A 7,007-nucleotide genomic window follows, 5' to 3' on the forward strand; every position below is an offset into this window, starting at 1 on the left:
TATAGGTGACCCTCTCATGTAGATGGGTTCTACTTTTGGAATTTCAATCAACTGAGGTTCAAAAATATTCAGAAAAAAAAGAGTCTGTAATGAACATGTATAGTCTATTTTTTTCTGTCATCATCCCCTAGACAGTATAGTAGAAAAACTACTTATGTAGCATATACTTATATACCAACTTGGTATATAAGCAACAGAGTCTATTTTCACTTCATTTTGCTGTTTTGGGACTTTATGAAATATCAGTAGGGATGGTTTATAGTAAGATCCTAAACCAAGATTTTCTCTTCCTTTCAGTATTTGTTGTACAATGCCTTTCTTGAAGAAAAAATGGGATAATTTATTTCCAAACTCTTGATTTTCATAATCTAGTCTTTGGTTCATTTTATTTTTCAAAACATATTATAAATAATGATTTGCTATAATAAATATGAAAATGTAGCTCTAGTTTTCTAATTAACATGTATTTTTATCTACGATGGTAAGTGGTTCTGATTGCTGCATGTTACCCTGGTTACAACACAATTAGTTTAGTCCTTTTGCCCCTAAATTATCTATTTTTATTATCGATAATGTAAAATGTATTAGCATGTATAAGACCCTGGCCTCAATCCCCAGGAGCATAATGTCTGTGTATGTGTGAGATGTATGTGTGTTTGTATACACATCATATATATATATATATATATATATAATATATATATATCAATCATATATATATATAACAAATACATGATGTGTGTATATATATATATCATATATATGTATCATATTTATGCCATATACACACACTATATATATTATGCACAGAGGCAGAGGCAGAGGTTCAGGTTGGTTTAGGATTCAGCTTCACCTGTAACCCACTGCCATGACCAAGGAAGGTATTGTTGCTGGAGGTGTAATGGATGTCAATACTGCTTTACAAGAGGTGCTGAAGACAACTCTCAATGACAATGGCCTTGCACCTGGAATTCACAAAACTGCCAAACCTTAGACAAGCACCAAGCCCATCTTTGTGTGCTTGCATTCAACTGTAATGAACCTATGCATGCCAAATTGGTGGAGTCCCTTTGTGCTGAGCACCAAATCAGTCTTTAAGGTCGATGACAAGTAGAAACTAGGAAAATGGGTAGGCCTCTGTAAAACTGACTGAAGAGGACAAACCCAGTAAAGTGGTTGGTTGTAGTTATGTAATGGTAAGGACTATAACAAAGAATCTCAGGCCAAGGATACCATCAAAGAGTACATCAAATGCAAGAAAAGAGCAAATAAATTTTTAGCATATACACACACACTGTGTGTGTGTATAAGAGAATATGCATGCATATATAAAATTATAGGAGACATGCAAACATCACAGGTTTTGTTATCTACAGGGGGTCTCAATAATAATTCAAGAGACAAGAGTATTAAAATTGAACTAGTGTGATAAAATACAACCAAAATGTGAACTTTTTATATCTTTTGTGAATTATAAGACTGGGGGAATAAATATTTTGATCTCAGATTCTTCCACCTTTTGATATGTTGGTGTTCCTCTTGTCTGTACTTAAATAGAAGGCAAGGGAATCCTGCCATGCAACAGGATAGAGAAGAAATTTGAGGGGTTAAATAAAATAGACCCAGCAAAATAGTGAATAAATATGGTTGGCTCTTGTCTTCATGGAGATTATAGTCTAAAAGAGAAGCACTTGTGATTTTTAAGTCAAATGTCATATAGAAAATATTTCAACAGTGTTTTATTTTTAGTCTTAGTGTCTTGGGTATTGAAATATTTATAACAGTTTCAATATAAGAATAATAACTAAGCCTATAAGTTGGCATCACTAATCATGTGCAATTGAATGAATATTTTCAAGAATATTAGGGTTTTGAATCAGAGGAATTTCAGCGAACTGTGAGGCAACCTAGTAAAGTACTGAGATTTACCCCCACCAGAGATTCCCTGCTCAAGAAGATGCAGTCTCCTATGTCTCTGTCACCTGACCTGGTTGCAGCTTGGACAGAGTTGGTTGATCACAGAAGAATGACAAAATGTTTCACCTTGTGAAAGTGAATTAAAAGATGGTGATCTGTAGTTAGTTCTTATTAGGTCTTACACTTCAAAATCATGTAGGTTTGGGACACAGTAGGCATCCTGAATTTTGAAGCAAGAATCTTTATCTGGTTGTTAGACGCTCAGTTAATGCTGGCATTGAGCCACTGAGATTCTAAGAGATAGTAATAATGGAAGTGAGAAAATTAAGAATGATGAACATTGGTTTCATTCATTTATTATTTATTAGATAATATGAATAACATGATCTTCATGCCATTCTCTTTTCTAGTGGTGATCAATAACCAAAACAGACCAAACCATTTATATATCTTGAATTATCTTGAATTAGGAATGCTGATGTATGGAAAACCTTAATTGCAGCTTGATATCTTAAAGTTTAATATCATGCAAATGTCTACTTACCATTCCATGATGACTCTTTATCCAATTTCAGTATGCCTTGGGAATACATTTTTTTAAAAAATTTTTTTATTAAAATATTTTTATTTTTACAGACACATTTTGATTCATTGTACACAAATGGGGTACAACTTTTCATTTCTATGGTTGTACACAATGTATATTCACACCATTCATGTAGTCATACATATATATAGGGTAATAATGTCTGTTTCATTCTACTGTTTTTCTATTCCTACCCCCTCCCACCCCTTTTTTTCTCTACACCATTCAAAGTTCCTTCATTCTTCTCTTCCTCCTGCCACCCCCCATCGTTATATATTGTCATGCACTTATCAGAGAAAACATTTGGTCTTTGGTACAGGATAGAAGACATTTTTTATGTATGCCAATTTTATGTATGCCATTTACAGACATTTTTCAATGTCTGTAAAATTTAAGATATTTTGCTAGTATTCTGATTAACAATATAAATCCGAATATGCGATATTTTTTTGTGAAAAAAATGTGTATGTAAGTGATAAGAGACTAACATTTACTATAGAACAACAGTTGCATGCCAGGCTCCTGCATTACCCAAACACACACTTGAATACTCAATTACTGTCTTTTGGCCATATTGAATTCTCTTTTTCTCTCTTTCCCTCTCTGTGTATGTGCATGTGTGCATATATGATACTATATATATATATATATTTATATATATGGCATAGATATACAGCATATATGATATAATACATTATAACTTTTCTCAATGTTTATTAAAATACTATTATATAGACATTATATCTAATTTACAGATGAGAGAACATCTTTGACTTGAATAGCTATCCTATTTTTACTTCTTTAATAATGAATTGAACCAGTATTTGAAACTATGACTGACATCAGAGATAATAACAACAAACAAAATAGTAAACATTTAATGAGAGTTTACTATATTTGTTAGGAGAGTACTTCACCAGCATTGCTTTCATTTTAAAATAACAAGAGCCCTATGAAGCAGCTTTTATTACCATTGTTTACTTTTGATAGATGAAGAAAGACAGGGAAAGCTCTAAGAAGTGAAGGCAGAGAACAGTTGGCAACACAACTATTTACCTAATCTCACTATAGACTCCCCAGTATACAACATTATCTGTTCAAGCTTTCTTAAATTCAGTCCACACCAATTTACTTTTATTTGTATGGTTTTGAGGAGAACTTCTGTCAGCAATCCTTTGAGCAGATACAATAGCTTCCTAACTCATTATGGAAAATAGTTCATAAATAGTTGTAAGAGACAGTAACTAAGATTTGTCACGGTATATTTAGAGGGGAATAAGATATTATCCTCTTCTGCATATGTGATATTGAAATAAATGAATAAAAATTACAAAAAAGATCATTACAAAGTTCTATTTCTACACATTTTAAACTGTTTTTTGATATGTTTGATTACAAAATGGTTTTTATGTACTTGAAATATTTTGCTCCTAAAAATTTAGTTTCCGAATGTCCCTGAAACATGTCAGTTTCTGGCCACAGTATTTGGAGGCAGAATGAAAAATTTCCTACAGACTCAGTTCCTTGTTCTCATGGACATGGTCTGTCACATCATATCCAAGCCACCAGGACCAAGAGCAGAGGAATCTGTTTTTCAGTGGTGGCGCATCTGCCAGTGTGTGTGGGTTGCATAAGAAGAAAACATCATGTACTACACAACCTTACAATCAGCTGTCATCATGAGTTGAACAAAATGTCTAAGAATCTAAGATAAAGATAAATTTACAGGAGAACCACTCTTAGCAGAAATAAGAAATCCAGTAAAGAGAATATTTACCATCAACTGGCCAAGCCTAAGTAATTCGTTTCCCATTCCTTGTCATTCAGTGTTGCCTGACAAAATCTACCACTGTGATAATATATCTTCAAATCCAACAAAACAGGGAAGTTTGTATTATTTTTGTTCTAGAGGCTGAAGATTTTTCCTAGCAGTTTTGAAGTATAACAATATTATTGCTGCAGCACCGACTTTTGTTCCTTCTGTAATCCTATGACAGTGACAAAAATACTTTGGATAGAACAGAAACTCCAACGTAGGCATTTTAAAATAAAAATAGTAGTTTTATTTTGAAATATTATTACTATTTCTTATTATTTTACTTTTTTACTATGAATTAAAGTTATAGTCTCCCATAAGATCCCATCTTTATCCTGGGTTTGACAGGTTGAAGTCCCTTAATTTATATGTGAAAGACAAGTATGCTAAGCTAAATCTAGCTGTATGGTAACTGTACATATAGGAAATTGTACAGAAAATTTGACTTTTTTTTCCAAGCAGAGTAATTAAATCCTTCTTAGTCCCCCATCAGCTTGCATGTAGCTGTACAATGAGAATTTAAAAAAAAAAAGTCTAGTTATTGTTTGGTAAATAACCAAATGCAACTTGTGAGATTCACCAAAGCAAAACCTGAGGGTACAGGTAAATGATGACAATGGTTATGACTTTTCTTTATGAGGTTTCTTTGTATCATTTCCAAGTCAAAAATATAGTAAAATATTAACTCTCTTTTGGAACCAAGGTATTTTCTGCTTCCAAAATCATATCCAGTTTTTGTTTTGATTAAAATTTCTCTTTCTAAAGCTATTATTTTATAACTCACTCTCCAATTACAAATATTTTAAAAAATAACAACTTCATGAAACATTAGAAAATATTTCCAAACAGAATTTATTCTCCATCTCACACACACACACACACACACACACACACACACATTTATCTGGGCATTATAAGTGATCTTGCATTGCATTTTTTCTCCCTTTTTTTCTGTCTCTTTAGCTAAATAGACACAAATTGCAGGAGTGAAGATCTTGAGACATTAATTGTATTCACACTTAATGAATTTGGGGAGTCTGTGAAGGGTCAAACTTTTTTGTTAAATTAAAAATGAAGAGTGGTTTGAAAGAGCTCACTTGATATGAAAATTTTTATTAAACAGTGAAGAATGACAGTAGAATTCATTAACTGGTGACATTTTCTATGCCAACATAATGAGCATTGTGCTAAAGAAGCAAGATTTTGACTGTAGCCAGGGAACTGTTTCAATTTTTTTTTTTTTTTTTTTTTAGGATTCAATCATTGGTACTGATGTCAGAGTTACATATTAAAGAGCAGAAAACTCAGAAAGGGCAAAAGGTCATGAAAATATACATTTTAATTTTGCATTCAAAATATGCATTTTTAATATTCCAAGAAACTACAATTTTTAAAAATTGTCATAATGAATGATTTTAGTTTTATTCCTTGAGATAACTTTATCTTTTATGACATGAAGTCAGTTTTCTCTTTTTATTCCCATTTACTATGCAAAAATATGATCAATGATGTTATGAGAACTATTTATTGACCAAGCTGACTGGTAAGGAATGATGGATTAAAGACAGATATTATGAGTAACAGAAAGCCCAAATGAAGAACTTTTTCTCTTACTTAACCTTATCTTAGTTGTTTTCAAACTTTTCCAAACTATAGCAGATTTAAATCATATATAAGGTAGAAATTATTTTCCTCACTTCACAGTCTATTTCTAAACTTCAATTTCAAATGCCCTATTATTCGAATCATTATAATATTATTTCATTTTTTCAGCATTACCAGAAGTAATAACTAGAAGTCAAAAGATGAATATTTATAAAATTAACTGTAAATTAATATCTAAATAAGATATTATAATACCTCAATAAAAGTCTTTGGATGTATAAGATAAATACAGTTTTACATGGCAAAAATTAATTCAAGAAGCAGGAAACATACACTGGGATTTTAACTCACTCCAGTCAGAATGATAATTATCAAGAATCCAAGTAACAATAAAAGTTGGTGTGGATATGGCGAAAGAGGTTCACTTATGCATTGCTTGTGGAACAGCAGATTGGTACAACCCTCTGGAAAACAGTATGGAGATGCCTCAACAAACTAGGAATGGAACTACCATTTGGCCCATTTATCCCACTCCTTAGTATATACCCAAATGACTTTAAATCAGCATACTGTAGTGATGCACCAACATTAATATTTATAGCAGCTCAATGCAAAATAGTTAAGCTATGAAACAAACATAGGTGTCCTTCAACAAATGAATGGATAAAGAAAATGTCATATACACAATGGTGTATTACTTATCTATAAAAATAATAAGTTTATAACTTTTGCAAATAAATGGATGAATCTGGAGACTATTATGCTATGCAAAATAAGCTAACCCCCAAAAAACCAAAGATCAAATGTTCTCTGCTATGTGGATGTAACACAACAGTGGAGTGCATAGAGGTTCAATGGATTAGACAAAGGATAATGGAGGGAAGGGAGTGATGACAGGAATAGGAAAGAGAATAGAATGAATCTGATGTAACTTTCCTATGTATGAATACAACACAGTAAATCTCCACATCATTACAACCACAAGACTGGGATCCTAACTAGTTAGTATAAGATGTACTGCATGTTTGTATAAAGATGTCAGAATATATTCTACTATAATGTATAACTGGAAAGGACAAATTA

The 7,007-nt window shown here is 32.0% G+C and overlaps 1 pseudogene; it reads left to right on the top strand.

The window, feature by feature from the left end:
• The first annotated feature begins 868 nt into the window (after positions 1-868).
• LOC124984887 (40S ribosomal protein S12-like) lies at positions 869-4,137 on the top strand (annotated as a pseudogene).
• The last annotated feature ends 2,870 nt before the right edge of the window (positions 4,138-7,007 follow it).

This window comes from Sciurus carolinensis, chromosome 1, assembly GCF_902686445.1.
Source record: "Sciurus carolinensis chromosome 1, mSciCar1.2, whole genome shotgun sequence".
Taxonomy (NCBI): Eukaryota; Metazoa; Chordata; class Mammalia; order Rodentia; family Sciuridae; genus Sciurus; species Sciurus carolinensis.